Raw genomic sequence first — 13,475 nt, 5'->3', positions numbered from 1 at the left:
CCCATTGGTTATTCATCATATTTTTGATCATCACCTGTGCTTTCTCCTGTGGAGATACTGCTTGCAGTCCCTCCGAGAGATAGGTAAAGGTTTTTATCATGGCCGGCTCTCCGTCTGTCCATCGATTTAAAAAATTCAATACATATAATGCTTTTGCTAAATGTTCTGGCAGTGTGCCTAGGGCCATTCCCCCTTTTTGTTTTTGCAACATGGCTTTGAGCACCCCATGGGCCCGTTCCACGATGGCTTGGCCAGTAGGAGAATGGGGGATACCTGTAACATGGGAAACCTTCTGGGCCCACATGATCTGCGTGGGCCCCGTGGAACTAAAACAACCATCTCAGCAAGCATCTGCCAGGCATCACGGCACCTGGCTCCAAAAAGGCACAGACTGTCCAATACGTGAGCCTTCAGGACTCTGACACGGAGGAGTAGGAGTCCATACCATAATTTGAATCTCCCCTGTAAAGTCCACATCGATAACACCAGGCAATACAAACAGTCCCCGGTGTGTCAACGAGGAGCAACAGAGAAGGAGGGCCCTCAGTCCATTGCCCAACGGTCCCTTAACACCCACAGGGATCAGGGTAATGGTTGCATCAAAGGCTGGGGGGGGGGGGGGTGGGGGGAGGAGCTGGGGGGGCAAATCCGGCTCCTACTCAGGATTGGCTGGCCCGGGATTGAAAGGGCAGTCTTCAGGCAACTCCTGATCTCCAACAGCCCCCACCACCATGTTGGCTGATGTCGAATGCAACTGGGGGGGTGGAGGGGTATTAGACTGTTCTCTGGGCTTTTGAGTATGCAGTTTCAAGGTCTCAAACATCATCCACCACACAGAGAGCAACCCTGCCGCTGTTTTATCAGACCGAATTGCCGAGTCCCAGAGTTTGACCCCTATCTGGTCCCGAGTTTTAGGATTGTAGATAGAACTGGAATCAATCCCCGGGCAGTTTGACCGAACCCTCATTAACTGCATTTTGAGATCTTGGAGGGGTATAGTTCTCCCATGTTGCTTTAATATTTTCTGCATTATATTCACTACAGTTCTCTGCTCCTGGGAAATACCATTCCCCATAGCCCCCGGCTGCTTACATCCGTCCAGCAGTAGATAATTAGTCGTGCACAATGCCATTTCATTTCAGCCATCCAAGTTCAGCTGCTTCCTTACAGCGATTTAAGTTCAGCCGGGCTCCACCACTGGTCAGCAGGATGCTGCTATTATAGCCCTGGGTGAAGTAAAACTTCATGTCCCTGTTCAGGTGCCATTTGTGGCAGATTGGAAGACACGGACTCTGACATGCAGGATTGAAATCACCTTTATTAAACAAGCATGTTCTTTATATATTTTTCTACCAAGGCCAGTAATTTTCTACTTTACTTGTTTACACCATCACGTGCTCTAAAAGATCATGTTCCCACCGAAAAGGGAACCTCTCTTCCCTGTGAGCTGCACCTCCTTATCTACGAAGTAGCTTCACACAACTTCATTGTCTGCCAAAACAGTGCTGCAGCTGCTTATTCCTCCCTAGTAGTTCTACCACACTTAACCCTCCTTTTGCCTCAGTTCCAACAGCCATCCAGTGCAGCACTTTGGTCATGCAAGTGATCCCACCACATTTCCATGACGGCAACTACATAGTATTTTTCCTGCCCCACAATGGCTTCCAGTTCCTCCTGGTTATTGCCCATGCTGCATGCATTAGTGTACAGGCACATAAGTTGGGATATTGATCGCACCATCTTTTTGCTGGGAGAAGCCCTAATTCCTACCTGACCATTGCCAGGCTCTGCTGTGGTTTCTAACCCATTAATAACCCTTGTGGTTTTGTTGCTGCATGGATCTCCATCTCCTACCTTCACTGAGTCAGAGGACTGTTGCACCACAGTAGTTTACAGAACTGGACAACTTACAGTACTGTCTTCCATACAATAGTTACACAATTCAGTTGTTACTCAGATGGGTCCTGTTTAACATTTTTGTCGGTGACATGGACAGTGGGATTGAGTGCACTCTCAGCAAGTTTGCCAACGACACCAAGCTGTGTGTTCCCACACTGGGGGGAAGGGGTGCCATCCAGAGGGACCTTGATAGGCTTGAAAAGTGGGCCTGTGCAAACCTCATGAAGTTTAACAAGGTCAAGTGCAAGGTCCTGCACATGGGTTCAGGAAATCCCATGCACAAATACAAGGTGGGTGGAGAATGGATTGGCAGCAGCCCTGAGGACATGGGGGTGTTGGCTGATGAGAAACTCAACATAAGCTGGCAATGTGCACTCACAGCTCAGAAGGCCAACTGTGTCCTGGGCTGCATCAGAAGAAACGTGGCCAGCAGGTCGAGGGAGATGATTCTGCCTCTTTATTCTTTATTTATTGTGAGACCCCACCTGGACCAAATCCAGCTCTGGACCCCTCCACATAAGAAGGAGCGAGTCCAGAGGAGGGCCATGAAGATGATCAGAGATGTGAAGCACCTCTCCTATGAAGACAGGCTGAGAGAGTTGGGGTTGTTCAGCCTGGAGAAGAGAAGGCTCCAGGGAGACCTTATAGCAGCCTTCCAGTATCTGAAGGCCATCTACAAGGAAGCTGGAAAGGGGCTTTTTACAAGCGCATGTAATGATAGGACAAGAGGTAATGGCTTCAAACTGGAAGACGGTAGATTTAGAATAGACATTAAGACATAAAATTGCACTCTGAGGGTGGTGAGGCACTGGAACAGGTGCCACATCTGTGGATGCCCCATCCCTGGATGCGTTCAAAGCCAGGTTGGATGGGGCTTTGAGCAACGTGGTCTAGTGGGACGTGTCCCTGCCCGTGGCAGGGGGGTTGGAACTAAATGATCTTTAATTTCCATTCCAACCTAAGCCATTCTATGATTTTGTGAATTGTATTAAATGGACTGTTAAATGAACAAGCACTTATTCTGGTCAAATGGTGAAAAAAAACTATTACTTTTCCTTTCAATGAAGATCAAAACAAAGTAAAGGCTTGACCACCGAGTTGCTGAAATGTTTTACTGCTTGAGAGCTGTTTCAAGGTTATGTCTGGAGAAGATATTGCTGCCGTGCATTCTTCAGCCAAGAACTGCAGAATACACTTTCAGGAGCTGATGCCATCAATGTTCTCAGACCTTTTTATTTCACTGTGTGTCATGGTTTGGCCTCAGCCAGCAACAAAGAACCACGCAGCCACTTGCACAACTCCCACAGTCGTGGAAAAAGAAATCGTCAGGGCAAAACTCGTGGGTTAAAAGAATGTAATTTAACAGAACAGCAAAAGAAAAGATGAAAACGCGATTACAGTACCGCCGCGAAGAGCACCGACCAGACCCGCACTGCTGCAGCCCACCCCCAAGTGGCAACTGCTGTCCTCGCCCCGGCTAGCTCCTCTTATAGCTCGGGCATGGATCACATGGTATGGAATACCTGCCCCCTGCCGGCTCCTGGGGAGATTAACCCCATCCCTGCCGGAACCAGGACACTGTGCATCCGATTTCTTTGGCCAGCATCCACAAGAGAGGGAAGTAAATGAAAACCCTCTGAAGAGGTTAAATGGCTACTTGGAGAATCTACGGAAACTAGGATTTCGCTCCTTTAAGCCAATTCAGCTTACTTTTTTACGTAAGAGAAAACGAACCAAACTCTTCTAATGTTCAAGAATCCTTCAGTGCTTCAGAGTTTCAAGCAGTCAGTTTTTCATTACGTACTGGGGATCTCCTAAGCACCTTATTAGATATTCTCAGCTCCTGCAATATTTCTATGGAGCATATTCAAATTTTGAATGTGAACTCTCAGCCCCACAAGGAAGCAAAAAGCACTCTGAACAGACCTATCAAATGGGGTAAGATTTATTATTCTTTTACTGGTCTCAAGGATCCTGAGGAGGAGCTAGAACAAACCCAGAGAGTGGAAACAACTTTAATGTCCTGACTAGATGATAATGAAGCAAGTGCAGTAAAAAAGCTGGAAAAGAGTTTGCCACTTAGAAAAGAACTAGAATATTTAAAATTTGAACTTTGTCATCAACTCCAGCTCTCAAATACCAGGTGGCAGAGAAGCTGAGGTATTGCTCACTACTGTAGCTAACTACACAGTCTGGGTTGCTTAGTCCAATGGAGACCTGAAGTATTAAAAAATGTTAAAGGACGCAAAGTGGTATTTACAGACCATTCAGGTACAAGTGCAGCAGGCCAAATAATGCTGGGGACCATGGGTGTTCACCATCCCTGGACCAACATTTTTGAGAGATTGCCAAATTATTATAAACTTCAAAAAAGGCTGTTGTTCTTGGAAGATCAGAAAAGCCAGCTTCTGGGGGGCATACAAGTAATATATATTGAAGAACTGCAACCTATGTTGCCTCTAGAAGAGTACTAAGAGACTCTGGACTCTTTCTATAATAAATTAAATGACAGTAGACTACCTTTTCATTCTTGCAGTCTGTGAGGCTTGCAAATGATTCTGGAAAGCAACAGATATACACTAAACTTACATGAATTCAGACAGTTTACCATCCCAACAATCTGTGATCCAGCAACCCTTCAACGGTTTATTTTGCCAAAGCACAGGAAGCAAGAGAGAATCTGAAAAGGAAGGAAGAGGTGATGATTACAGAAAAAGAGCTAATCGATACTTCCACTGAAAGTTTTTCTTTGTATTGGCTGTATAAGGAACCCAGTGTTTTCAGTGCACAGGCGATATATTGTTTTACGCGAGTGCTAGAAGAATCATTGCCATACCGACAACTCATGCACCTTTGCATTTCACATTTCTACTCTGTGCTGCAGGATGGAGACCGGTGTATACCTTGGAACTGGAAAAACTGAGGACATAGCTGATAATCGGATGAATTGTTTATTTTCTGTAAGAGTCTATAAATATGAATGTTTTTGAGAGTAAATTATTTAAATCTGTATTTTGATATCAGTATTCAACCAACAAGTTTTCTTCTAACTGCTGCTCAAAAAGAGTTGGAGTCCTGGAAAATTTGCACCATGCACAGTATTACCAGTATTTTTTTTTTTAGAAATTGCCCTGGTGAGACCACATCTATATTGTGTCCAGTTCTGGGGTCCCCAGTTCAAGGACAGGGAACTGCTGGAGAGGGTATAGCAAAGGGCTACAAAGATGATTAGGGGACTGGAACATATTTCTTATGAGGAAAGGCTGAGGGACTTGGGTCTTTTTAGTCTGGAGAAAACAAGATTGAGGAGGGATATCAATGCTTATAAATACTTAAGGGGAGGGTGCCAGGTGGATGGGAACAGTTGTTTTTCATTGGTGCTCTGTGACAGGACAAGAGGTAACGCGCACAAGCTTGGACATAGGAAGTTCCATCTAAACATGAGGAGGAACTTCTTTACTTTCAGGGTGCTCCTTCTTTACTTTTGAAAAGGCTGCCCAGAGAGGTTGTGAAGTCTCCGACTCTGGAGACATTCAAAACCCGCCTGGTCGCCATCCTGTGCAACCTGCTGTAGGTGAACCTGCTCTGGCGGAGGGGGATTGGACTAGATGATCTCCAGAGCTCCGTTCCAACTCTGACTATTCTGTGATTCTATGATGATCAAGATATCATTTCTCCCCTCTGGACATATTAGCAGGGCAAACATTAAGGAAAAACAATATTGACACAACAAGGAATGGGCTAGAGAATGTGGCACGAGAATAAATTTCAGATTAGGGATGGGACTGCAGCCATAAAGAATATGGTAAGGGTCTGGACTTTAAAGTCTACATATGTCTTTATGCATTAATTGATTTAATAGTAACATTAAATCTTATCATATGTTCCCAAGAAAAGTAGCAGCTAATACTGTTGTATATTTTGTTCAGTATTTAAGAAGCAGAAACAACTGGGAGAGTTTGAGGCTGGTAAGTGATATACTTCTAAGTAGTTTATCTTGGCTATTTATTTTGGCTATTTTTGTTGGCTATTAATCCACCATCTGTTGAACATCATAAAGCTAGGTCTTTTTTTGCCAGAGATAAAGAAGTTCTCTCTCTTCTTCCAGCAGATTCCCATTCTTTAAATTCACAAATGAACACTGAAGAGCTGAAAATTGTTATTCCCTATCTAAAATGAAGCCAAGTTCACCCCGTCACTTCCCTATTGCTGCATCAGCAGAAGGAATTATAATTGCTCAATATACTGTTCTTGTCTAGAGCTCTATAACAGAGGCTAATACATAACTTGTCTTTCCTCTCCTGTAACTGGTAGTTAAACAATATATTTCCTATCGTTTGTTTAAAGATGCTTTTTTTCTTTGGGAGATCTGTCCTAAGAGGCTGTATCTGTAATTTTACTTAGTATGCTAATCTTTTCCATATGTATATTTCTGATAGCTATAACAGGCTTTAATTTATTTACAGCTCATGTAAATAAATAGTCTAGTTTTGTACAATTGATTTTTATTCCTATGATTTATGTTTACTATACTTATCACAACAATGCCTTTGAAACAATTATCTTTAAAGTTCAAAACTCTCAGAAAAATCAATGAACATAGATTGACAACGCAAGTGGGCCAACTCCACAGTATATACTTAGGAACATTTATTTGAAGAATAGTAATGTCAATAATAGTATATTTGTCACTTTTCCATAAGTTTTTAAAAGCATTTGAGAATGTAAATGTTTGTTTGTAAGAATGTTTATGGAAAATTGTTGAAAATATTCATGCTAATATTTGTTAAAAGGAATACCCAGATAAGTCAGGCAGATAATTTAAATGTATTTTTGCAGTGTCATCCATCAGCAAGTCTACGTATCGTGAGCAGAAATCAGTTAAGAACAGAGAGAATCTGTGATGAACATATTGCTATAACTGAAATGATCAGTTAAAAGATCTGATCTAAAAAACTATACTTAAAACAGAGGAAGAAGTTCTGGAGCAGAGTCTGTGAACTGAAAACTGCTCATTGGGTTTGGTGAGTACTCTCAGTATACCTCTTGCAGGGGAAAGCGATACTTTTTGCTGGTGCATTGCACTCTTACTTCAGTAGCATGGCTTCAAAAGTATTGCCGATGAGAAACACAGTGTAACCCAGAACAGCCTATTGAGTTCTCCCCTCTCCTGTGCGAGTACACAGGCAGACACCACCAGCAACTTAATTTTCTCTTTTTATGCTGGATAGCTCTTAAAAGGCATTTCTAGAAAATCAACAGAATTAATATTTAAGATTAAATTTCCTCTCTCACAGCAGATAGCTAGAGCTAATTAGCTTGCCTTTCCAGCAACATTTCATCATCAGATGGAAAAATCAAGAACATAACCACTGAACAGCTGAAGGATCTTTTCCACACAACAAATATTCTATATGAAAATTAACTGCTCTAATGCTTGTAAAATAAATGAAGGATTTTGACACCATTGGGATTTATACAGCCTACAGTTTGTGCCAACTAAACAAAGCCTATCAAAACTCAACTACGTGCCACTTATAAATGGTAGAGCAGAGTTCTACTGTAGTAATGAAAAGCATTCAGCACATTGGCTTTTTTGCTTTGAGCAGTTAAGCAGATGATAAAAGGAGGTACATTCACAACTTTATGATTGCGAATATATCATTATGGTGGCTGTTAAGACAGAACTAAGATCCTTTTGCTTGGTCCTACTCACTGAGCTATGGAAAACCTCATATATTTGATGTCAGTACAGGACCTCTAACACTAAGCTCAGCCATTCCTATGACCCTGTAGCCGTGCAAGGTATATACACAGCCATTTCTCTGGAATACATTCTCTATACTGCTTTCACTCACTTGAAATAGTAAGTTTTAATTAGCTCAGAAACTGTAGTTCATGGCTTTTTACTAAGGTAAGATTTTCTGTGATATTTTAATAAAGTAGATCAAAACTGGTGTGCCTAAATTTCTGAAAGACTATTAAGAAAAATATATGTTTGAAAAAAATGACACTTCTTTTGCATTTTTTAATGAACCACAAGCATCTGGATTGGGTGATAGAAGTATTTTGGAATTAGAATTACAAGATTTCACTCATTTACGTCTGTATTGCTTTCAGCTGCATGTTTGCAAGTCACATTTAGGAAATGTTGCCAATACCACAATAGGCTGAGGAACATTTTTGGCACAAACTCAGTGTGTAAAAATCCATGGAGCATTCTTGCATAATAATTCTCTCTTACAAAATCCAGTAATAAAGCAACTGAAGAAATGAAGAAATATGTGCCTTGAAAACCCATCAGCAGTTCTTCTTACATGGGTATGTTATAGTACATACCTCATACCTGTGGAGAACCAATACCAGATGCGATTTTTCTCAACATTGCTACTGTGCCGCCATCTCCTGTGAGGACCATCTTCTTCACGGTTTTGGAAGCGACGACCTCATGTGCCTGCGCAGGGACCAAGGGCGTGAAAAGAGCAGGAAGAGGCCTGCAGGAGAGCAGCACTTCCAATCGATCTGCGCATGAGCCAGATCCCTATATAAAGGGAGCACGTGGCTTTTGGCACCGCTTCTCTTCGTCTTCCCTTTTGTTCTTTGTTCCTCCTCGCCTCCCTGCTGCGTGCCACCCCCCCACAGACCCCAGAGTCCATGAAGCGTGTAATGATTGAAGACTTCGGACACAATCTGCAGATAAACTGTTGAACTCAGAGTGGTAGTAGTGAGCTTTCTCCCTCTCTCCTTATTTTCTTCCTTTACTCCCTTTTCTTTCCCCCCCCCTTTGCCTTCCCTTCACCTTTCCTCCACGCTTTATTCTTTGTTAAAAGTATTAAGTAAAAGGTTGTATGACATTTAACTGACTTTAGCATCTTAATCTCGTCCTTGGGATTATTTTTAACGAAACCTTCCCAATACTGGATCGGGACAATACTATAACCCTATATACTGAAAATAGAGTATTCAAACATAAAAGCAGAAATGTTTGATGCCTACTGATCTCTGTTAATTTTTGTAATATATAACAATTACATGAACACCTGTGCTAAATAACTTCATGCTGATAATGACTAAGAGCATGTACAGTGTTCAATACCACTCAAAACATGTAATTCCGTACTATTCCAAATCTTCTCAGGGTTTTTTTTCCTGCCATTCTCTTCAAGACTGCTAAAATTTCTTTATGCCTATATGCTAGGGTAAACATACAATTTTTTTTATAAAAGTTACATATATCAGACATTTGGATAGTTTAGTTGGCACATCTACAAATAACTCAGCTGCTAAACTGGCTGAAGGGGAAAAAATCTTGATTACCTTAATCCCTTTCTATTTTTCACCTGTGTTTCAAGAATTTTACTACTCTTACTCTCATGAACAGGCTTATTGGCTGCAACTGCTTGAATTCTAAGATAATTTCTCCGGAGCTGGATAATATTCTCAAATGCTGACACATCAGCAAAACCTGGCCAGCTTGCCGGGAGGTACCCTACAGCATAACCAGGCAGCCTATGATTATGCTTGGTTGTTCAGTGCTGTGTTTACAACACAAAGCTGCTACTCAACCCTGTGGGGTAAAATCCATCCTGCATATTTTCAAGATAGAAGTATTAAACTTTAGTGCTCTCTACTCAATCTATGCATAGTATTTTGCTTCCTTGTGTATTCTACAGGCAAAAAAACATCACAACACCTGCTTTTGACTGCAACTTTTTGACATATACTTTGTACTTCTAACCTGTCAGTAGAAAAGGTAGTATGACCCCGAAGAGCGAAAAGAGAATATGCCAAGATTACCAGTGCACAGCCAGGTTATTATCTGCTGGAGTAAAAAGCTCTGATCAGTTGTTTACACAGATGATATTCAAAAGCTTTATAACAGCCACCCCCTTCCTCGTTCCTTTTATTGGTGATACCATAATACAGTCTGTGGTGTTTGAAACCCTTGATTCCATCTTAAATAGTTTAGAAAGGTTATCAGAAGTATGGTGTCTGCTTCCTAAAAAAATTTTGTGGCCACTGTGCCAATTCATACACAAAGCAACATCCTTTCCCTCTTCAGCAATTACTATTATGACTATTGTTTTTGGAATGGTTTAGGGCATTTGACACAGTTCAGTTCTTTGTTGCGCAGAAGGTAACACACTTACCCTAGAAGTATTACATGGTAATTTAGATAGAATATTTGGGTATGAATTGGTTGGCTTTCAAGATAAGTATTACTTTTTGGTAGATGTACTTGACTTTTCCCACTCAGTTATGAATAAAACCATGTTTAGGTGAGATTTAGATAATCCCTATCATCTGTAACCTTGATTTTGGCAATCATGTGAAATACAGAAAAATGTTACTAGAAATAATAATTAACAATTAGATGTTTTGTATGGCTTCTGCATGATTTAGTTTATAAACAACAAAGGTTTATTTTCAAAGTCTTTTCAAAATTCAGACGACCTTGGATGGAAGCAGGTAATGCTGTCAGCCCTTGCTTTCATTTTATCCTCGGAAGAGGTTTTAATAACTGTAACTATTTTGAGTTAGTCTTAGAATCTTTAGGATCTGCCCGAAATCATGAAACAAGTGTGTCCAGTGTAACATCATATTGATCATAGGGGATTAAGCACTGGAAAACACAGTAGTTAAGAGAAATCATTCATATCACAGTGCAAAGTGTTAGCTGAAAGTAGGCCTGGTAGGCATGTATAGAAAGAAAGACACTAGTTGGGGCTTCATTTATATTCATGTGGTATCAACATTTATAGCAAAATAAATGTCTTTCAGCAAAAGGAACCTGAAAAGGATAGAGTTTACACCCTCTTTACAGTGTAAATAATGTCACTGGATGGAAAGCATCTTTTGTTTTCTATTTTTTTTTGGTTTATGTTTCCTTTCACTTGAGCAAGTAATTCAGGGAAGATTTTCAAAAGACCTAGATGACCAAAAGCAAGCTATATTAGCTGATTATTGAAATCTTTATGCTTCTGAATATCTTACTTTTTTCATTTTAATTGCCACTTTAAGCAAGAAAAAATATCCTGTAAGAAATTAGAAGCATAACAATATTTAATCTTAGCACAAATCCTACAGGAAGTAGGAAGGTAGTATTAAAAAATCTCATCATGAGGTGCTTGATACTGTTACCATGAGCAACAGCACTACAGGGAAATCAGAAAAAATAACTTCTAGAACTGAGGGAAAAATTAAAATATAAAAGTATGTTTGCTAGTGAGATAAATGAATTAATTCGAAGCAATCAATGAGGTGACACTTGCCTCACTCCTGTGTCTTTCTCTTGCCATTATATGATATGGTAAACTCAGCGCTTGGGGGAATTTGGACTGAAATGCATAAGACAAATAGATTCATTGAGTAAGAAGACAAGCTCACTAATGCCTCATCCAACACATAGCAGGTTAGTAAAACTTTGAAGTGAGCATATTTGCTAATTACTGCTGCTTTTCAATGCATGTCTGTACTTAATATGCTATATGTAAAGCACAGAAAAAAACAACATAATTCACTGTGAGAGTTATATGAACTGTAGTGTGATCAAAGTGTTCTGTGGGTACAGTAAATGTAAAGATTTTTTTTTCTATCTACCCCTAAGTTCCAAGAAAAAATCATGAAGATAAAATGATGCGGAGAGTTTAATAATATTCAGCCCACATAACATCTAACTTATAATAAAGACAAAATGCAATGAGAATTCATAGAAATAATTTCATAATGAAGACATTTTCAAAATAAGGTAAAGAATCTTTTTCATTTCCAATATCTTGCTTACTCTTTCAGTAACAGCAGTTCTTACAGATTGAAATGAGTTACATATCAAGAAGTTTTGACAAGACCTTCATAGAATCAAAGAATCATAGAATGGTTGGAGTTGGAAGGGACCTTAAAGATCATCAAATTCCAACACCCTTGCCATGGGCAGGGACACCTACCACTAGACCAGGTTGCTCAAAGCCCCATCCAACCTGGCTTTAAACGCTTCCAAGGATGGAGCATCCACAACTTCTCCAGGCAACCTGTTCCAGTGTCTCAACACCCTCACAGTAAACAATTTATTCCTAATAGCTAAACTAAATCTACTGTCTTCCAGTTTAAAACCATTACCCCTCAACCTATTACTCCCCACCTTTCCTGTAGGCCCCTTTTAGGTACTGGAAGGCTGCTATAAGGTCTCCCTGGAGCCTTCTCTTCTCCAGGTGAACAGCCCCAACTCTCTCAGCCTGTCCTCATAAAAGAGGTGCTCCAGCCCTCTGGTCATCCTCATGGTCCTTCTCTGGACTCACTTCAACAGGTTCATGTCCTTCTAATGTTGGGTGCTCCAGAGCTGGATGCAGTACACCAGGTGGGGTCTCATGAGAGAAGAGCAGAGGGGCAGAATCTCCTCCCTTGACCCATTGGCCACCCATCTTTTGATGCAACCCAGGAGGCAGTTGGCTTTTTCAGCTGTGAGCACTTTACTGGCTCCTGTTGAGCTTCTCATCAACCAACACCCCCAAGTCCTTCTCCACAGTGCTGCTCTTAATCCATTCTCCACCCAGCCTGTATTCCTGCTTGGCATTGCCCCAACCCACATGTAGGACCTTGCCCTTCACCTTGGTGAACTTCATGAGGTTTGCACAGGCCCACCTCTCCAGCCTGTCCAGGTCTTTCTGGATGGCAATCCCTTCCCTGCAGTGTGTTGACTGTTCCATACAGCTTGGTGTTGTCAGCAAACTTGCTGAGGGTGCACTCAATCCCACTGTCCATGTCACCAACAAAGATGTTAAACAGCCATAGTGGTTTGGCCTCAGCCAGCAACAAAGAACCACGCAGCTGCTCGAGCAACTCCCACAGCTGTGGGAAAAAAATATCGACAGGGCAAAACTCGTGAGTTAAAATAGTGCGATTTACCAGAACAGCAAAAGGGAAAATGAAAACAAAATAGTAACACCGACAAAGGGATATGGAGACGCTATTACAATACAGCCGCGAAGCGCACCGACCGGACCCGCACTGCCGCATCTGCAAGTGGCGACTTCTCGGCTAGCTCTTCTTATAGCCTGGGCATGAGTCACGTGGGATGGAATACCTGCCCCCTGCTGGCTCCTTGGGAAAATTAACCCACTCCCTGCCAGAACCAGGACAACAGCACTGGCCCCAGTACTGACCCCTGAGGAACACCACTTGTCACTGGTCTGCACTTGGACATCAAGCCATTGACCACACCTCTTTGAATGTGGCCATCCAGCCAATTCCTTATCCACCGAGTGGTCCATCTATCAAATCCACATCTCTCCAATTTAAAGACAAGGATGTCATGTGGAACAGTGTCAAATATTTTCCACAAATACAGGTAGATGACACCAGTTGCTCTTCCCTTATCCACCAATGCTCTAATGCTGTCAGGGAAGGCCACCAAATTTACCAGGTATGATTTGCTCTTAAAGAAGCCATGTTGGCTGTTACCTATCACCTCCTTATTTTCCATGTGCCTTCGCAGAGTTTCCAGAAGGATCTTCTCCATGATCTTGCCTAGTGAGACTGACCAGCCTGTAGTTCCTTGGGTCTTCTTTTTTAGCCTTTTT

General features: G+C 41.6%; 2 pseudogenes; both read left to right on the top strand.

Moving 5' to 3' along the window:
* The first annotated feature begins 3,005 nt into the window (after positions 1–3,005).
* LOC104285838 lies at positions 3,006–4,822 on the top strand (annotated as a pseudogene).
* An 8,031-nt stretch (positions 4,823–12,853) lies between these two features.
* The window catches only part of LOC104285839, a 12,099-nt pseudogene continuing 11,477 nt past the window's right edge, over positions 12,854–13,475 (top strand).

Source organism: Charadrius vociferus, unplaced genomic scaffold (genome assembly GCF_000708025.1).
Source record: "Charadrius vociferus isolate BGI_N301 unplaced genomic scaffold, ASM70802v2 scaffold44, whole genome shotgun sequence".
In the NCBI taxonomy this organism is placed as follows: Eukaryota; Metazoa; Chordata; class Aves; order Charadriiformes; family Charadriidae; genus Charadrius; species Charadrius vociferus.
Note: the sequence above shows the minus strand (reverse complement) of the source record. Positions and strands in the feature narration are given on the sequence as shown.